General features: G+C 41.6%; 1 protein-coding gene and 1 long non-coding RNA gene across 3 annotated transcripts in view; one reads left to right on the plus strand and one right to left on the minus strand.

Annotated features, from left to right (window-relative positions):
- The window catches only part of znrf3 (zinc and ring finger 3), a 161,785-nt gene that overhangs the window by 96,814 nt on the left and 44,038 nt on the right, over window positions 1–20,933 (minus strand). The gene's annotated exons all lie outside the window — the stretch shown is intronic.
- Window positions 2,693–6,574, plus strand: LOC117510934. Its single transcript, XR_004560847.1, has 3 exons — window positions 2,693–2,703; window positions 3,144–3,151; window positions 6,482–6,574. It is a non-coding gene; the product is annotated as an uncharacterized LOC117510934 (long non-coding RNA).

The following is a 20,933-nucleotide window of genomic DNA, read 5'->3' on the forward strand; positions in this document are numbered from 1 at the left end:
CAAATCAAAATGACACAACCTGAACATTTTAAGAGTAACAGCTAAACATATCTCTCAATTCACATAGGAGGCTTGTTTTAAGGGTATCAAGAACAGGGTTGACCCTACTTTGAATTTAAGTGGGACAAGTACATTTACTTTAAACGGGGGACAAATTGATTCCAGCAGGCTAGTTGTTGACTAGCGACCTTGCCAGATGAAGCTTCAATCCATGACTGACTTTGTGAAGTTTCTTCTGATTGAAGGAAAAGTCTCCTCATAAATATTAGGCATGATGAACTTGTACAGTTAAGCAACTGTCTGTCTCTACAGGATAATGAGCCCAATGCACACAGAAATTCTTATAGAATTTTTACAATGCAAATTTTTACAGTGTGGTCTAGAATGGGCCCACCTTGGGACCGTTTTGCATGGAACCATATTTGTTACATTATACCCAGCATGGATAAATTTCTGTAGCCTAAATTTTGTTTGAAACACCCATTTTGTGATTCTGTTGCTAAGGAAACTACTTCTAGATTTGTATCTACAAATCAACAGCAAAGATGACTTGTAATTTGTGCTGTATGCTGAGTGGCCAAAATGTAGGAAAGCCTAAACTTTGATCACTACAGACTGCCAGATCATACACGTCGTGGACTCTGCAAATGTGATCAGTTTAAAACCAGCAATGCATTCTAGCTAAAAAGTGTAGAATCAAGAAAATATGTGGAAGAAAGTAATGCTGTTATCCCAAATCTGTTCTCTTCAAAAGACTTCACAATGAATGGCTTTAAAAAAAAGAAGCCTGAAATACAAAAGAGGCCACTGGTGGTGCTGGACAGCCTGATCTGCCCCAATAGACTGTCAAAAGCTACTGGGAGTGTCAAATGCAGCACTGATCTCTCTCTCCCCTAATGTGATCAAACAGGACTATGTCCCCGGTAGGAGGTCAAAGAAAGGGAGAACGTGAATGGGAGCAATGGTGTACCGTAGGAAGTCAGCCACCACAAGCACAACCAAGCAGTGAGCTCAAAACATCATGCTGTCCTTCAAGCTTTCTTCCAGTCTCACAGTAAGGGGAGGACACGAGGAAAGGGTGGCTGGGCAAACAGTGAGGGGTAAGGCCTAAAAGGGCCTGGTTGCCTGGGTGAAGAGGACCCGGCGCAACAACAATGTCCACATCAAGCGTCCGGCTGTGGGCCAAGCCCCGCAGAGGTGTGCTCCCAGTGCGAGCGGCGGTCACAGGCTCACACAAAAAGGGGATGAAACGGTCTTACCCTGGCAAGGCAACTGGGTTCAGGGTACAGAAGGATTTCAGACGTAGTGTTCATGTGTATGAACACTAATGTACACTAATGTGTATGAACCCCTGTAAATGAGGTGGGCTTCATTGATAATTGGCAAAGCTTCTGGGGAAAACCTGGTCTTGTTAGGAGAGACGGCATCCATCCCACTTTAAAGGGAGCAGCTCTCATTTCTAGAAATCTGGCCAATTTTTTGGGATCCTCCAAACTGTGACTGTCTAGCGTTGGGACCAGGAGGCAGAGCTGTGGTCTTATACACCTCTCTGCAGCTTCTCTCCCCCTGCCATCCCCCTATTACCCCATCCCCGTAGAGACGGTGCCTGCTCCCAGACCACCAATAACTAGCAAAAATCTATTTAAGCATAAAAATTCAAAAAGAAAAAATAATATAGCACCTTCAATTGCACCACAGACTAAAACAGTTAAATGTGGTCTATTAAACATTAGGTCTCTTTCTTCTAAGTCCCTGTTGGTAAATGATATAATAATTGATCAACGTATTGATTTATTCTGCCTAACAGAAACTTGGTTACAGCAGGATGAATATGTTAGTTTAAATGAGTCAACACCCCCGAGTCACACTAACTGTCAGAATGCTCGTAGCACGGGCCGGGGCGGAGGATTAGCAGCAATCTTCCATTCCAGCTTATTAATTAATCAAAAACCTAGACAGAGCTTTAATTCATTTGAAAGCTTGTCTCTTAGTCTTGTCCATCCAAATTGGAAGTTATTATCTATCGTCCACCTGGTCGTTACTGTGAGTTTCTCTGTGAATTTTCAGACCTTTTGTCTGACTTAGTGCTTAGCTCAGATAAGATAATTATAGTGGGCGATTTTAACATCCACACAGATGCTGAGAATGACAGCCTCAACACTGCATTTAATCTATTATTAGACTCTATTGGCTTTGCTCAAAAAGTAAATGAGTCCACCCACCACTTTAATCATATTTTAGATCTTGTTCTGACTTATGGTATGGAAATAGAAGACTTAACAGTATTCCCTGAAAACTCCCTTTTGTCTGATCATTTTTAATAACATTTACATTTACCCTGATGGACTACCCTGCAGTGGGGAATAAGTTTCATTACACTAGAAGTCTTTCAGAAAGCGCTGTAACTAGGTTTAAGGATATGATTCCTTCTTTATGTTCTCTAATGTCATATACCAACACAGAGCAGAGTAGCTACCTAAACTCTGTAAGGGAGTTAGAGTATCTTGTCAATAGTTTTACATCCTCATTGAAGACAACTTTGGATGCTGTAGCTCCTCTGAAAAAGAGAGCTTTAAATCAGAAGTGTCTGACTCCGTGGTATAACTCACAAACTCGTAGCTTAAAGCTGATAACCCGTAAGTTGGAGAGGAAATGGCGTCTCACTAATTTAGAAGATCTTCACTTAGCCTGGAAAAAGAGTTTGTTGCTCTATAAGAAAGCCCTTCGTGAAGCTAGGACATCTTTCTACTCATCACTAATTGAAGAAAATAAGAACAACCCCAGGTTTCTTTTCAGCACTGTAGCCAGGCTGACAAAGAGTCAGAGCTCTATTGAGCTGAGTATTCCATTAACTTTAACTAGTAATGACTTCATGACTTTCTTTGCTAACAAAATTTTGACTATTAGAGAAAAAATTACTCATAACCATCCCAAAGATGTATCGTTATCTTTGGCTGCTTTCAGTGATGCCGGTATTTGGTTAGACTCTTTCTCTCCGATTGTTCTGTCTGAGTTATTTTCATTAGTTACTTCATCCAAACCATCAACATGCTTATTAGACCCCATTCCTGCCAGGCTGCTCAAGGAAGTCCTACCATTATTTAATGCTTCAATCTTAAATATGATCAATCTATCTTTGTTAGTTGGTTATGTACCACAGGCCTTTAAGGTGGCAGTAATTAAACCATTACTTAAAAAGCCATCACTTGACCCAGCTATCTTAGCTAATTATAGGCCAATCTCCAACCTTCCTTTTCTCTCAAAGATTCTTGAGAGGGTAGTTGCAAAACAGCTAACTGATCACCTGCAGAGGAATGATCTATTTGAAGAGTTTCAGTCAGGTTTTAGAATTCATCATAGTACAGAAACAGTATTAGTGAAGGTTACAAATGATCTTCTTATGGCTTCGGACAGTGGACTTATCTCTGTGCTTGTTCTGTTGGACCTCAGTGCTGCTTTTGATACTGTTGACCATAAAATTTTATTACAGAGATTAGAGCATGTCATAGGTATTAAAGGCATTGCGCTGCGGTGGTTTGAATCATATTTGTCTAATAGATTACAGTTTGTTCATGTAAATGGGGAATCTTCTTCACAGACTAAAGTTAATTATGGAGTTCAAGGTTCTGTGCTAGGACCAATTTTATTCACTTTATACATGCTTCCCTTGGGCAGTATTATTAGACGGTATTGCTTAAATTTTCATTGTTACGCAGATGATACCCAGCTTTATCTATCCATGAAGCCAGAGGATACGCACCAATTAGCTAAACTGCAGGATTGTCTTACAGACATAAAGACATGGATGACCTCTAATTTCCTGCTTTTAAACTCAGATCAAACTGAAGTTATTGTACTTGGCCCCACAAATCTTAGAAGCATGGTGTCTAACCAGATCGTTACTCTGGATGGCATTTCCCTGATCTCTAGTAATACTGTGAGAAATCTTGGAGTTATTTTTGATCAAGATATGTCATTCAAAGCGCATATTAAACAAATATGTAGGACTGCCTTTTTGCATTTACGCAATATCTCTAAAATCAGAAAGGTCTTGTCTCAGAGTGATGCTGAAAAACTAATTTATGCATTTGTTTCCTCTAGTCTGGACTATTGTAATTCATTATTATCAGGTTGTCCTAAAAGTTCCCTAAAAAGCCTTCAGTTGGTTCAGAATGCTGCAGCTAGAGTACTGACGGGGACTAGCAGGAGAGAGCATATCTCACCCGTGTTGGCCTCCCTTCATTGGCTTCCTGTTAATGCTAGAATAGAATTTAAAATTCTTCTTCTTACTTATAAGGTTTTGAATAATCAGGTCCCATCTTATCTTAGGGACCTCGTAGTACCATATTACCCCATTAGAGCGCTTCGCTCTCAGACTGCGGGCTTACTTGTAGTTCCTAGGGTTTGTAAGAGTAGAATGGGAGGCAGAGCCTTCAGCTTTCAGGCTCCTCTCCTGTGGAACCAGCTCCCAATTCAGATCAGGGAGACAGATACCCTCTCTACTTTTAAGATTAGGCTTAAAACTTTCCTTTTCGCTAAGGCTTATAGTTAGGGCTGGATCGGGTGACCCTGGACCATCCCTTGGTTATGTTGCTTTAGACGTAGACTGTGTTTCATAATTATTGTATGGCCTTGCCTTGCAATGTGGAGCGCCTTGGGGCAACTGTTTGTTGTGATTTGGCGCTATACAAGAAAAAAGTTGATTGAGTTGGTTGATTGATGTGTATGCGTTTGTTCAACAGAATATCAGAAAAGGACTTCAAATCTCCAGCCCGATTCAGCAAATTAACTGTAAGGCAAAAATCCAGCTCCCAACGACTGTAGCCATCGAGCCATACCTCCTCCTGTCTGCTCTGAAAAAAATGGGCACACACACTCACTTGCTGTCCCTCCGTGTACACATACACACCAATAAAAGGAAGGCGAGGACTGAGCCGGTGATCGGACAAACACAGCTCTTGGCTCCTTGCCAAGTTAAGGCATTGTGCAGTAAAGAGACACAAAGAAAGTTTGGCGGGGCTGCCGAGGTCGCTTCAATGATCGCCTCCATCAGAGCACCGAGATAAAAGGCAGCAAAGTTTCTTGGTCTGGGTTGGGCCTAGACGGTTGGTCTCGCGAAGGTGACCAGTGACAGTTAAAAACATAAAAAGACAGAAGGGAAACGCTTTCACAACCAAATTACTTAAACAAATTAATAAATATGGAAAAATATTGTGTGGAAAAATATGAGGTGCTCTGAAATGCAAAGCTGTAAGTGATGTGTTCGTGATTAATGAAATCCTACCATCATCCTGCAAAGCTTGATCATCGGTTTAAAAAACCCCTGCATGTCACTTTTTGTTGGGAAAGTGTCAGTACACGGACCCACAACAGGGGGCGCAAATGAACGGACAATGGAGAAAGTCAAATAACAAGGCTTTACTGTTGTGAACGTGCACAACGAATACAACCAATCACGAAATGGACAACAGTCAATTCACAAAAGTGTCGTGTGGGCAGGCTCGAAGATAGGAGACGCCTCTCCAAGGTAAGACCCGAACCACACGGCTTCCTCCGCCACAGGACCCCGGAAGTACTGGAGCCGCCAAGTCCCGAACTCCCAGGTGGCCACTGCCTCCGCGTGTCGGACCTGGTACTGCTGGCGAGGAACAAAGAACAGTTAGATGGGGGCGCGTTTGCACCCAAGACTCCGAACAGCAGGGAAGTTACCTCCACCTCTCGTTGGAACAGTACTCCACAAGCTATACACTAATCCAAAAGGATACACTCCGTCAGCTTTGATACGTTACCTCGTAGGTAGAAACGATATCTCGGCAATGAGGTGGAGGTGCCGTCCTGCTGATATACCCCACAGATGATTGCCGTCAGCTGTCTCAGGTGATGGGTGACAGCTGTCACCGTAGCTGCTCACGTGAGGCGGCGGCGCCCTCTGGTGCCTGGAGCCCGCACTCCAGGCAGGGCGCCCTCTGGTGGTGGTGGGCCAGCAGTACCTCCTCTTCAGCGGCCCACACAACACTTTTATCGCAATTATCAGTTTTATCAATGAGTTCAGTTTGATCAGTATCACATATACAATTCAGATGAGCATATTAAACAAATGGGCAAAGAGTACAATCCCTCAATTGCAGCCTCACTGACATCATGCATGACAGCAAACAATATATTTGGGTATAAAAAAAAGATTAATGTGCATATTTATAGTCACAATCCCTTCAGTCACCACTGACAGATCTCAGGGTGCATGTACACCCACTATTTTCTTCAAAGTTTGACTCCAAACCCCCTTATGAAGCATTTTCAAACAAATAAAGGCCAGTTCAAACATGACCCATGGGCCACAAATCAGCATCCTTTACTCAGGCGCTGTATAGCAGCTGACTTAACAAGACCGCTGTGCAACAAAACCAACACACGGATTATTTTATTTTATTTAAATGACACTTTACCTTCAGCAATGCAAGTGTCTGGTCTGAAACAGGAGATATTCATTCATTCGTTTATCTTCTGTACCTGCTTATTTCAATTAAGGGTCAGGAGGGAGCTGGAGCCTATCCCAGCAGTCACTGAGCAAGAGACGGGGTGCAGGGTCTGCCACCTTCTATTGAAAGCTTTGACTGCTTAAGGCATCTTGACACTTGCACGAATATGATCCCGGCAGTCAGGGGCGGTCCTGGAGGCGGGCCGACCGGGCAGCCGACCGGGGCGGCATCGCGGGGGGGGGCGGCACGACCGTGCGGAAAAAAAAAAGTAAAAAAAAAAAAAAAACGGGGTGGGGGGGTTGTCCTGACGGGGGGGGTTCGTGGTTTCATTACGTTACGGCAGAGCGGCGCCCCCACCTTCCCGTCCCATGGTGGCTTTCCTCTCACTCATTCCCGCAGCTTCACAGTGCTATAAACAGTAGCGAAGCAAAGACTGCAGCGAGACGAGTCATTGGATAAATACTGGGCTTTGTCCCGCCCATCGGACGCTCAGCGTGTCTGGGGGTCTATGGGGCAGTGGGCTGGCCTCGGCCGGCCCGGACGCTCAGCTTCTGCATGATGACTGGATGATCTGTCTGAGGCTGAATCCCTTTTTGATTGACAGCGAAATGAGCAAATCAGCGATCTTTTGGTGTAAACATCCGTGGGAGCATTTTCATTCTGTTCTGGGTTGAACCGGAGACTTTCCTAATTCTCTTAGCGGCATTTTCTTTGTTAAAAACAACTAGCGACAAATCGAGCTTCTATTTCTGGTGTGTTTTTTTTTTGTAGCTGCTTGTGTTTGGAGACTGACTTCTATCACTCTTTCTAACTTCTATCGCAGTTTCTGTCCCTACCGAGCAGCGGGTGCTGCTGAGCTCCTCCACCGTCACAAAGCTCTCACAGGCGGACAAACTTCACACTGGCCTCGCGCCAGTCCCAGCTAGCGAGCTAGCTAGCTAGCAATGGCAGACAATTTGAATGTTGTGGACCGGATTTTGACGAAGCCATTTGATAGTCTTCCTTACGAAGAAGCCATGGCTGCTGTCATGGCTTCAGCTCTCAATGGTTTGCAGGCCAAAGTTAAAGCAATAGCCCCCAGTGCAATGTTTGTGTATTGCTATGCACACAGACTGAATCTGGTTCTGTCTCAGGGGGCTAAATGCTTATCTGAGTGCAGAATATTTTTTGCATCACTCTCTGGGTTTGCCACATTTTTTTCAAAATCCACAAAGAGGATGTCTTTTCTTGAGTCTGCAGGCTGCTCAAGGTTGCCCAGAAATGCTCCTACTGTTGTGAAAGTGTAGGAACACGGACCCACAACAGGGGGCGTAAAAGAACGGGCAATGGATAAGCCACACAGTAACAATTTAATGTTGTAAATTGTGCACAACGGAATACAGACAACAATCAGTTTGGGACTACAGTCAATTACACGTTGGGTGACGTGTGGGCAGGCTTGAGGATAGGAGACGCCCGTCCAGAACCGAGCCGGATCCCACACGGCCCTCACCGCCAACGGACCTGAAGAACACCAGAGCCGCCAAGTCCTGGGTCCCCAGGTGGTCACCGTCTTCAGCTGTCAGACCTGGTACTGCTGGCAGAGAACAGAAACAGCACAGGTGAGTGTGAGTACGCACACTCAGTAATCCCACAGTCTGTGTTCAGTAAGGAGGGAGCACCTCCACCTCCAATCACACACTCGTGCAGCTCCTGTCTAACCACTTATCTGGTTGGGGTGTGAAGCGAAGCCGTCGCTGATCACACCAAACGCCAATCCCACAGATAAGGCAAACACCACAGGAAAACGGCTGCAAATGAGATCAGACTATTAGTCAAAGTTAAGCTTAGCAGAGAAATTACCTCCAAGGTAGCTGATTTCTCAGCGAGGAGGTGGAGTTGCAGTCCGGCCTTTATGGTGATGGTGATGAGTTGACTGAGTGACAGCTGGTGCTGATGAAGAGTGACAGCTGTCACTCCCAGTGGCTCCGGCGCCCTCTCGTGCTTGAAGCCCGCACTCCAAGCAGGGCGCCATCTGGTGGTGGTGGGCCAGCAGTACCTCCTCTTCAGCGGCCCACACAACACCTACTCGATGGAATTTTACATCACGGATAGTGAGCACTGTGGCAAACAATTATGATGCCCTCCTGCAAACTTTTGAGATGATCATTGCAGATAAGTCCATGGATGATGACACAGACTGTGCCAATTTCTTTGTGTTTGTTATTGCAGTAGTCATTAAAACTGGAAATTTGTTCTTGAAAATAGCTGTTGTGGGTTAATTTGTGGGATTGTGGGTGTTCAGGACGAAGTTAGTGTTTTCATGGGTGGTGGGGCAGAGGTGGTAGCAACGTTAGTGTGCGAGGGCACGCAGGGGGTTTCGACCGGGGAGTAAATCACTCTAGGACCGCCACTGCCGGCACTGACACGCAATCTGGTTTGCCAATGAGTAAACCCGCTGTAAACTGCGTGAACTGTGCACGGCTGCATGTCAGTGCACAAAGAAAACTCTGAAATCTTTAACATTTGTGGCACGCATTAATTTAGTGACACTTTCGTGAACTAGTCCTGAACATTACGCAACCTATTCGAAAACACTGCGTGTCATTGCGAGCAGGGCATCTGAACAATTATGATGAGATGTTACATCTATAATAAACATAATTTTACAGATACATTATCTGATTCATAAGAAGGAATGAAAATGCAACTGTTTTACCAATCCATTACTATACATGTATAAAATAAATAATTACCTTTGACACAAGATTCCAAATGCATTCTCCACCGCATGACGCACACAAGACAAGCGGGGTGAAGTGTGGCATCCAGCGGGACAGAGCAGGATGCACTGGCACGGCGAATTGCGCAAATCAAATTTGTGCAAGTGTCAAGATGCCTTTACTTTGATGCTGGACAGCAGACATTGCATTCAACAGACATTCAACATTGCATTGCCATCAGCTGACGTCTGGTAGAATAATAAGACAACAACAACAATAATAATGATAATAATTAGCCAAGTAACACTTTGTCAAATCACTTACATAAACAGAAGATAGTGTTAGAGAATACCACAACCACAGCCCTGTAGATGAGCAAAAATGACTCACATCCAAATTAATTCATATTTGCCGTTATTAACAGAAAATTATAAAAATAAAATAAAATGAAATAAATACATTTAAATTGCTGGCCTGGTGGGCCACCAGGCATACAAGACTGTAGGGGAAATACTGGAAATCAAACTGGGAAAAATTGTATCTTGTGTGCACACAGTAGCATTTTGAGTGCTCAACAAAACATTGCCTCATTACATATTAATTTCTTTCTCACTTGAGTTCTGCATGGACCATAGATTGGACAACATGTGCAGCATCCTTTGCTGCACAGATAGAGGTGCACCCCATAATGTGCACACTGTGTTCTGTGGCTCTGCTGTGATACACTTCTGTATTATGTTAAAATGGCATTGTTACATTAACACAATCGCATTACATTAACTCATATATCTATGTAGTGTATGGCCAGCTCAAGGAAAACACAAACAAAAGTAAGGATTACAATAACCTTCCCAGTGGAATTCATCCACCAGCAGTGGTGGGCACAGATAACCAAAAAATTAACTTTGATAACAGATAATCAGATAACTGAAAAGTTACCTTCGATAAAGATAAAACAATAAACCATCCAAAAATGTATCGGAAGTTACAGATAACCGATAACATAAATTCCAATATTATCTCTTGCACATTTACAACTTTAATTTAATAGCTTCTAATAATATTAAAAATAACAACAAACCCAAACAATAAGACCACACTTTATTCTTTCAACAGTCTGCCCCTGCTGGTAGCTTTTATTTATTACAGCACTCTGAACACAAAGGCACTCTGTGACCCAAACAATGAGACCACACTTTTCTTTCAACAGTCAGCCCCTGCCGGAAGGTCTTGTTTATTGCACCCCTCCCAGCACAGCGGCACCTTAAAAGCAGCCATAAAGCCAGCTCTCTATCAACTACAAAGCGCCAGTCATGCGGAGGTCTTGAAAAATAAAGTCATATTGAGTTATGGTGTTGATTTATAAATAACATTAATACCGATAGAATAACTCCATTAATGTCAATTCTGTCATTTGTACAAAGTTAAAATATAACATATATCTTTTAATGTTGAATAATGCAATAATTCTGAGGTTTTGTAACAAAGAGACAGATCGCAAAGGATTCTGGGTAAAGGTGCCTCTCCTAAAAACTGATTGGTTTAGTCAGTCATTATGTAAACCAACACGTTAATGTGACGTCTGTCGTGTGTTGGTGTTTAAATGTGCTTTTGTAAAATATTACGGATATATACGGAAATATATGGATTCGAAGTGTCATCGCAAAATTTTTTGCATGTGGAGAGAATGTGCGCATGTTTACGCACATTCTCTCCACATTCTCTCTTTACAACATTCATTTGATGTTGTAAAACGTGCTTTACACTGTGCGAGATGATTTTTCATGGAGGAATTTTTTGGACCAAGTTTCAGGTTAATCGTGCGTCCTGCATCGTGTAGTGTTCATGGAGTATCAAGCTGCGGTCAACATCTGACGACCCCCTCCTGATCGCCGATCGTATGGTCGAAAGAGAATCAAACCTGTTTGATATATTATTGTGGTCGGCCGTCGTGAGGTTATCCTGCTGCTGAAAGCTACAAGCAGCATCCAACCGTTCGCACTGTGCCTGTGCAAACACTGCAAAGCTGTCTTGTAATAATGTTATTATTATTATTATTATTTTGCAGTTATTTTGTTTTTAAACTTCATTTGTAAAAACAAAAGCCATTTACAAAGCAAAAAGTTGATTTGACAATCATCTGACATAACCGGGGTCAAAATAAATAGAACACTGCCATCTACTGGTTCCCAGACACTGCCATGAACACTACTGGCCAGTAGATGCTAGATGGCAGTAGAGGCCTTCAAAACAAATTCTAGATAATCCCTGTCTGCTCACATTTAAAATGCGTGGAATTTAACAAACGCAATTAAAAAATCAACGTCTGTAAACGCAGAGAATATATTCAAGAGAGTTTTAGGCACTAGAGTTTAATGCTGTTGTCCGTGGAGCCTGAACAGAGTGTCTGAAATGGATTTGTCATGTCGTGACTTACTGAGATTACATCATCCTACCCAAAATGCACTGCGGGGCAGAGCATGTGCTCACAAAACCTTAAAAATTAGCACATTACTTTAAAACTAAAACATATATCTGATATTTTTACTTGATGAAACTTCAGATATGACAGTAATTTTACATAACTTGTCCAAAGTAGTTTGGTTAAAATTTGAACCATAAGTTAAAAATGTATGCCTCTGGATGACTTAGGTCATATTGCCAACATATCGGTATGGCGTTAAAGGAAATGTTTTTTTTTTTCTTTTTTGGGGGGGCTGTTCTTCCTTTGTCTGCAGAGGATTGAGATGTTTTTTATACAAACAGTGTCTCTTCTGTTTGCAAAGGTTATAACTGTGTATCTGTTATAAAACTTTTAACAGGTGGGTGCTGAACTAATTTTAAAAATACTTGTCGCTGTTCAGTTTTATTTATCGGTTTAAAAGTTATCGGCCAAAAATTAATCAGAAGATAATTGGTCCGATAATGGTTTTTAAAGTTATCTAAAAAGATAATCCGATGCTGAAAACATTATCTTCGATAATTATCTGTTATCGGATTATCGGAAGTGTGCCCACCACTGTCCACCAGGGAGAAAACACAAACTTTGAACCTGTATGAATATCATTTGTGATAAGTGAGGAAAATGTATTTTTGTTGTTTCTTTTTTTCTTTTTCATTTTTTTGTAATTTAACCAAATTAACCTTTTCTTTTTGTTTGTTTGTTTTTTTGCTGTAAAAACAGCAGAATACCAAGTGTTATATTACATGTGTATCATTTTACTAATCACCTCTGGGGCACCACATGGGCTAAAGGTCTAGGTGTGGATCCATGTCACTGGGCTGTTCAATACCACTCATCATCCTCGGCCTTGTCAACCCACTGCCTCAGGATATAAGCTGCAGAGTTCATACATTCCACTTAAGAGTGGGTCATACTTAAGATTTCATACAGAAAGAGTTTGGATTTCCAGGATTTGTGGAATTTTTAAAGCAAATTCTGAGAAAATGGGCTCAATTTAAAAAAGCACATTCTGAATGCCCTGATACGTTTTCTGGAACAAGAGTACTCAAATTTGACATCTGTCCAATACTGAGTAAAACGACTCTCATTTGCTTGATACTACAGAATCTGGAGATAAGCACCAACACCAATGGGCCTCAGGGCCTATAAAATAAAAATGATTTCTCTCTTACTCTCCATTGTCCCCTCACTCGTGAACAAGACCCAGAGGTACTTCAACTCCTACACCTGGGGCAAGACCTCATCCCCTACCTGAAGTAGACAATCTATTGGTTTCCTGTTGAGAACTATGGCCTCAGATTTAGAGGTGCTCATCCTCGTTCCAGCCGCTTCAAACTCGGCTGCAAACTGACCCAGTGAGGGCTGGAGGTCACAGGCCAATGAAACCAACAGGACTGCATCATCTGCAAAAAGCAGTGATGGACCCTGAGCCCACCAAACTGAAGACCCCCACTGACTACGCCTCGATATCCTGCGCATGAATATCACAAACAGGATTGGTGACAAGGCTCAGCTCTGGCGGAGGCCAACCCCCACCGGAAACAAGTCTGACTTACTGCCGACTTACTTACTCTCGCTTTGTGAGTACAGAGATTGGATGGCTCTGAGAAGGGAACCCCTCACTCCATACTCCACAGCATCTCCCAGGGTGTTCGATCATACACCTTCTCCAGTCCACAAAACACATGTAGACTGCATGGGCATACTCCCAGGCCCCCTCCAGGATCCTTGTGACAGTGCTGGTTGGTTGTTCCACAGTCAGGACAGAACCCACATTGGACAATGGACTGTGACATTACCCGGAGCAGGGATGGTATTGTGTTCGCTCTACGGTACTGTTGTGACGAAAAGGGAGCTGGGCCAAAAGGAGAGGGTCTCAATCTACTGGTCAGTCTTTGTTCCTACTCTCACCTATAGTCATCAGGGTTGGGTTATGACCGAAAGAATTCGATCACGGTACAAGCGGTTGAAATGGGTTTCCTCAGGAGGGTGGCTGGTGTCTCCCTTAGAGATAAGGCCAGAAGCTCAATCATCCATGGATCCATAAGAAGTCTTGTAAGTCATTCCAGAGGTGTTATCAGGTTACAAAAACAGCGTTTTCAGTTTTAGAAGTGTTTATTTCTCGCTAGCTTTTACATAATATATGAGAAACATGTTATATTTAGCCAGAAACAAAGCAGTTTTGGAGTGCCAGAGAGACCAGCCGGTGACATCACGGTGCCGCTCTAATCTGACTGATTGTCACCCCCCCCCCCCCAAAAAAAAAACAGATTTGCATGATTCATAGCATCAAAACAGGAAACAGAATGTGACTTTTTAACCTCTTAAAATAGGTCAAGGTTAATCATCCTTGAACTTGTCCAAGGTCTGTGTCCCAAGAATGTTTCGTGTGAATTTGAAGACCCTGGCAGTAATAGCACTGGACTTATGCTGAGCACAGACAGATGGACGGACAGACGCAAAGCCTTCGCAATACCCGATGCCCATATTTGATGGCCTCGCGAAAAACATATGGAAATGATTCCTAACATTTCATTATCAAACTCTTACGACAAAGAAATGTAATTGAGGCATGACATTTTACAATTTAAACATGAACTTTGTTATAAATAGCTATATGTAAAACCAACTAACATGTCAGGCCGCCATTACATTGCCTTTACTTGCGCTGGCAGTCACCCTGACGCATCGTTTAGCATTTGTACAAAATATACTTCTTGCTTACTTTCCCCTGTCTACATAGTGACCACTTGTTTCTTATCACTATAAAACACCCACTCTGACTGGAAATGAATGACAGCTGGTCGCTTTTCCTCTGTCTCATTACTAATGTGACCAAGGGGTGATGAGGACCCAGCCATGCTTGACATCATTTTAAACAATGCCATTGCAGTGCCCTCTGATGAAAACAATTACAGAATGACACTATTAATAACAAAGTGTTGCTCTGCATTGTTTATTTGGTAAAACAAAAGTTTTCATACTGGTAAAAGTCATACTGATACCAATAGGTTTGTGAAAGGGTCATATTGGCCAATATCATGGGTCAATCAAGATAATGGTTGACCTCTACTAGTTTTACCTTGATTCAGTACCAGGTATAAAAGGTGCATTGTAAATATGGATACAACATCAGGCAATAACAACTAGTGGCATAAACTGGACTCGCGTGCATCCATCACTCCATTCCTTCCAAAGATTACAGTGCCCAGTCCATGGCCTAGAAAAACACATGTGCCCTGAGCAACAGAACATTACCCTTGCCACCCTAGGTGGAAAATAAATAGTTGACATGAGGGTAACGGGAGAGAAAAGTAAACTTCAGTTGCTGTGAAAATAATTCCATTACCATATAGCTCCCTATAAAGGGTGATTTGTTCTATGGATTGCCCCAGTTAGTGTTTATGAAGTCACTGCAGGACCAGCCTGGGCCCAAAGGCAAGGCCAGCCACAAGAATTCCTCCAAACATTTGTTTAGCAGGAGGCCAAGTGCACAAATGGAGTATTGTTCCCCTTGTTCTTGCTGGTTGTGCAGCCAAATGTAGAAGCTGATGGCACTGTGGAGAGAAGCAGCGTTACAGGGTTCGGGCTGATGACTGGACTAACTGGACCCTGGAGGTAGACTCACCTTCAAGAGTTAAAAATCAAACCTGCTTTACACACAAACACTTCGTGGCAACAGCATAGCTGGCCTTTGAAGCTGTAACAACTAACTTCTAAGGATCAGCCAAGTGGTCAGAGCTTGCCCCCCCACCCCTACTCTCTTCAGCATATTGTTGCTTATAAATTATACCGTCAAAGCCAACAAGGTCCTCCCACATCTATGCCTTTGTATGGAGATATTTGGAAGAGATTTATCTGCCCAAGAGTTCATGACTCCAGTGTTATAAACCCCTAGTGATCCGTGTTATTTGGTTTGTTTTTTATTAGAAACAGGGAACCACTTAGCTGGCTGTAACCTCTGGGGCATTTGGCATCACATCTAAGAGGATTGCAGGTTGCAAGCCCCTTTCCAAAAAACCAACAGCCATGGCAAATACCACCTTTGGAGATGAAAAACAAGACGGCAAAGCTATGCAAAGTTGCAGTAATTAAGGAGAGATGTCACAATAATCAATCAATCAATCAATTTTTTTTTTATATAGCGCCAAATCACAACAAGCAATTGCCCCAAGGCGCTTTATATTGTAAGGCAAGGCCATACAATAATTATGTAAAACCCCAACGGTCAAAACGACCCCCTGTGAGCAAGCACATGGCTACAGTGGGAAGGAAAAACTCCCTTTTAACAGGAAGAAACCTCCAGCAGAACCAGGCTCAGGGAGGGGCAGTCTTCTGCTGGGACTGGTTGGGGCTGAGGGAGAGAACCAGGAAAAAGACATGCTGTGGAGGGGAGCAGAGATCGATCACTAATGATTAAATGCAGAGTGGTGCATACAGAGCAAAAAGAGAAAGAAACAGTGCATCATGGGAACCCCCCAGCAGTCTACGTCTATAGCAGCATAACTAAGGGATGGTTCAGGGTCACCTGATCCAGCCCTAACTATAAGCTTTAGCAAAAGGAAAGTTTTAAGCCTAATCTTAAAAGTAGAGAGGGTGTCTGTCTCCCTGATCTGAATTGGGAGCTGGTTCCACAGGAGAGGAGCCTGAAAGCTGAAGGCTCTGCCTCCCATTCTACTCTTACAAACCCTAGGAACTACAAGTAAGCCTGCAGTCTGAGAGCGAAGCGCTCTATTGGGGTGATATGGTACTACGAGGTCCCTAAGATAAGATGGGACCTGATTATTCAAAACCTTATAAGTAAGAAGAAGAATTTTAAATTCTATTCTAGAATTAACAGGAAGCCAATGAAGAGAGCCCAATATGGGTGAGATATGCTCTCTCCTTCTAGTCCCCGTTAGTACTCTAGCTGCAGCATTTTGAATTAACTGAAGGCTTTTTAGGGAACTTTTAGGACAACCTGAAAATAATGAATTACAATAGTCCAGCCTAGAGGAAATAAATGCATGAATTAGTTTTTCAGCATCACTCTGAGACAAGACCTTTCTAATTTTAGAGATATTGCGTAAATGCAAAAAAGCAGTCCTACATATTTGTTTAATATGCGCTTTGAATGACATATCCTGATCAAAAATGACTCCAAGATTTCTCACAGTATTACTAGAGGTCAGGGTAATGCCATCCAGAGTAAGGATCTGGTTAGACACCATGTTTCTAAGATTTGTGGGGCCAAGTACAATAACTTCAGTTTTATCTGAGTTTAAAAGCAGGAAATTAGAGGTCATCCATGTCTTTATGTCTGTAAGACAATCCTGCAGTTTAGCTAATTGGTGTGTGTCCTCTGGCTTCATGGATAGATAAAGCTGGGTATCATCTGCGTAACAATGAAAATTTAAGCAATACCGTCTAATAATACTGCCTAAGGGAAGCATGTATAAAGTGAATAAAATTGGTCCTAGCACAGAACCTTGTGGAACTCCATAATTAACTTTAGTCTGTGAAGAAGATTCCCCATTTACATGAACAAATTGTAATCTATTAGATAAATATGATTCAAACCACCGCAGCGCAGTGCCTTTAATACCTATGGCATGCTCTAATCTCTGTAATAAAATTTTATGGTCAACAGTATCAAAAGCAGCACTGAGGTCTAACAGAACAAGCACAGAGATGAGTCCACTGTCCGAGGCCAGAAGAAGATCATTGTAACCTTCACTAATGCTGTTTCTGTACTATGATGAATTCTAAAACCTGACTGAAACTCTTCAAATAGACCATTCCTCTGCAGATGATCAGTTAGCTGTTTTACAACTACCCTTTCAAGAATTTTTGAGAGAAAAGGAAGGTTGGAGATTGGCCTATAATTAGCTAAGATAGCTGGGTCAAGTGATGGCTTTTTAAGTAATGGTTTAATTACTGCCACCTTAAAAGCCTGTGGTACATAGCCAACTAACAAAGATAGATTGATCATATTTAAGATCGAAGCATTAAATAATGGTAGGGCTTCCTTGAGCAGCCTGGTAGGAATGGGGTCTAATAGACATGTTGATGGTTTGGATGAAGTAACTAATGAAAATAACTCAGACAGAACAATCGGAGAGAAAGAGTCTAACCAAATACCGGCATCACTGAAAGCAGCCAAAGATAACGATACATCTTTGGGATGGTTATGAGTAATTTTTTCTCTAATAGTTAAAATTTTGTTAGCAAAGAAAGTCATGAAGTCATTACTAGTTAAAGTTAATGGAATACTCAGCTCAATAGAGCTCTGACTCTTTGTCAGCCTGGCTACAGTGCTGAAAAGAAACCTGGGGTTGTTCTTATTTTCTTCAATTAGTGATGAGTAGAAAGATGGCTTTAGGGAGGGCTTTTTTATAGAGCAACAGACTCTTTTTCCAGGCTAAGTGAAGATCTTCTAAATTAGTGAGACGCCATTTCCTCTCCAACTTACGGGTTATCTGCTTTAAGCTACGAGTTTGTGAGTTATACCACAGAGTCAGGCACTTCTGATTTAAAGCTCTCTTTTTCAGAGGAGCTACAGCATCCAAAGTTGTCTTCAATGAGGATGTAAAACTATTGACGAGATACTCTATCTCACTTACAGAGTTTAGGTAGCTACTCTGCACTGTGTTGGTATATGGCATTAGAGAACATAAAGAAGGAATCATATCCTTAAACCTAGTTACAGCGCTTTCTGAAAGACTTCTAGTGTAATGAAACTTATTCCCCACTGCTGGGTAGTCCATCAGAGTAAATGTAAATGTTATTAAGAAATGATCAGACAGAAGGGAGTTTTCAGGGAATACTGTTAAGTCTTCTATTTCCATACCATAAGTCAGAACAAGATCTAAGATATGATTAAAGTGGTGGGTGGACTCATTTACATTTTGAGCAAAGCCAATAGAGTCTAATAATAAATTAAATGCAGTGTTGAGGCTGTCATTCTCAGCATCTGTGTGGATGTTAAAATCGCCCACTATAATTATCTGATCTGAGCTAAGCACTAAGTCAGACAAAAGGTCTGAAAATTCACAGAGAAACTCACAGTAACGACCAGGTGGACGATAGATAATAACAAATAAAACTGGTTTTTGGGACTTCCAATTTGGATGGACAAGACTAAGAGTCAAGCTTTCAAATGAATTAAATCTCTGTCTGGGTTTTTGATTAATTAATAAGCTGGAATGGAAGACTGCTGCTAATCCTCCGCCTCGGCCCGTGCTACGAGCATTCTGGCAGTTAGTGTGACTCGGGGGTGTTGACTCATTTAAACTAACATATTCATCCTGCTGTAACCAGGTTTCTGTAAGGCAGAATAAATCAATATGTTGATCAATTATTATATCAATTACTAACAGGGTCTTAGAAGAGAGAGACCTAATGTTTAATACACCACATTTAACTGTTTTAGTCTGTGGTGCAGTTGAAGGTGCTATATTATTTTTTCTTTTTGAATTTTTATGCTTAAATAGATTTTTGCTGGTTATTGGTCGTCTGGGAGCAGGCACCGTCTCTACGGGGATGGGGTAATGAGGGGATGGCAGGGGCAGAGAAGCTGCAGAGAGGTGTGTAAGACTACAACTCTGCTTCCTGGTCCCAACCCTGGATAGTCACGGTTTGGAGGATTTAAGAAAATTGGCCAGATTTCTAGAAATGAGAGCTGCTCCATCCAAAGTGGGATGGATGCCGTCTCTCCTAACAAGACCAGGTTTTCCCCAGAAGCTTTGCCAATTATCTATGAAGCCCACCTCATTTTTTGGACACCACTCAGACAGCCAGCAATTCAAGGAGAACATGCGGCTAAACATGTCACTCCCGATCCGATTGGGGAGGGGCCCAGAGAAAACTACAGAGTCCGACATTGCCAATGCCAACAAGTGCATTCTCTGGCAGCAAAATCCAGAGTTTAAAAACAATTTGCAGATTTGGCAGCTTGTATGACAATAAATATGACAGATGAATTACAATGAAATAGGAATGTGTTAGAAAGCCCCACATTAAAATATTACACCTTTGAGCTGATTTATGCCACTGTGTGATTATCTGATTTATTTTTATAACCCATAGTCTTGACTGGGGCTGCAATGAAGTGTTCCATAGTTGAAACAATTAAATGAAATTACAAATAGGTATTATCAAATAAAACATTTCCCTGGTGCCTCTCTCTGGATCCCTGTATCTGTACTGTGTCCTTAAATACCATCTACACAAACACTGCTTTTAAATTTTAAAGTTTCATGTTGAAACAATTGCTCAAGGCAGAAAATTTGGCTCAGTGAGTTTTTATTATTCAAATTGAGGAATGACTTAACCTGAGGCCTAATCTTCATATCTGTAGGTATTTTTCTACTGTATAACTCCCATAGGAATTGTATTGTTGAGGATGTCAGGAAAGAGACAGGTTTTTCCTATGGAATTGCCATAGGAAACCATTTTTCAAGGGTGGTAATAAATTGTGCAAAGTTCCTATAATGAGTTAGAATGGCATGTGAGTCCAGAATGTTTTTAGAACCTTAGACCTCATCAGTTTTTAGAAGAACTCAACCCTTTCCTCAACCCATTTCCTGTTAATTACATAATTTTTTAATGTTAATTTACTGTTTTAATGTATTTATAAATGTATTTATAAATTCTTTACGTTGCTGTTATCATATACACATTATTATTACTATTATTGTTATTACCAGTGTTATTGTCATTATTATTTTATTTTTACTTATATTTTGTCAATTGATTTTTAAATGGACCGCAATAGAAATAAGTGTTTTCACTTTCTTGTGTCATCCATGTATTTTTAACGTACTTACAATTATACTATGTACTTACATTGAACTTAGTAAATGAAATCATGCAAGCACGCACTAATGCTTTTAATATATAGACGAGTATCAATATCAATGTCCATTATTCAGTGTTGTTAGCTAATATATGTAGCTTCTTTAAAAATATTACTGCTATCAACATTCAATTTTGGTGCCATTCATCCTTGACCAAAAATGCATAAACATAGCAAACAGCAAATGTCAGCTCTCTCCGGTTTGTGCATGATCAAAATTGCATGCACGCATACACACAGAGCTTTTTGTCTTTTCTGCATTCTGCTGTAAGTAGGTGCTTTTAATTTGACAAACAGAGACTGTGGCAGAAGACATTAAAGGCACTATACTTTACACTTATGGTTCCGGGAGCAAAAAACACAATAAATCAATAGCATTAACAACACTGTTAATCTAACAGGAACCATAATAAAAACATTTAAAACTCCAAACTCCCATGGTGCATTGCAGC

Source organism: Thalassophryne amazonica, chromosome 5 (assembly GCF_902500255.1).
Source record: "Thalassophryne amazonica chromosome 5, fThaAma1.1, whole genome shotgun sequence".
Classification (NCBI taxonomy): Eukaryota; Metazoa; Chordata; class Actinopteri; order Batrachoidiformes; family Batrachoididae; genus Thalassophryne; species Thalassophryne amazonica.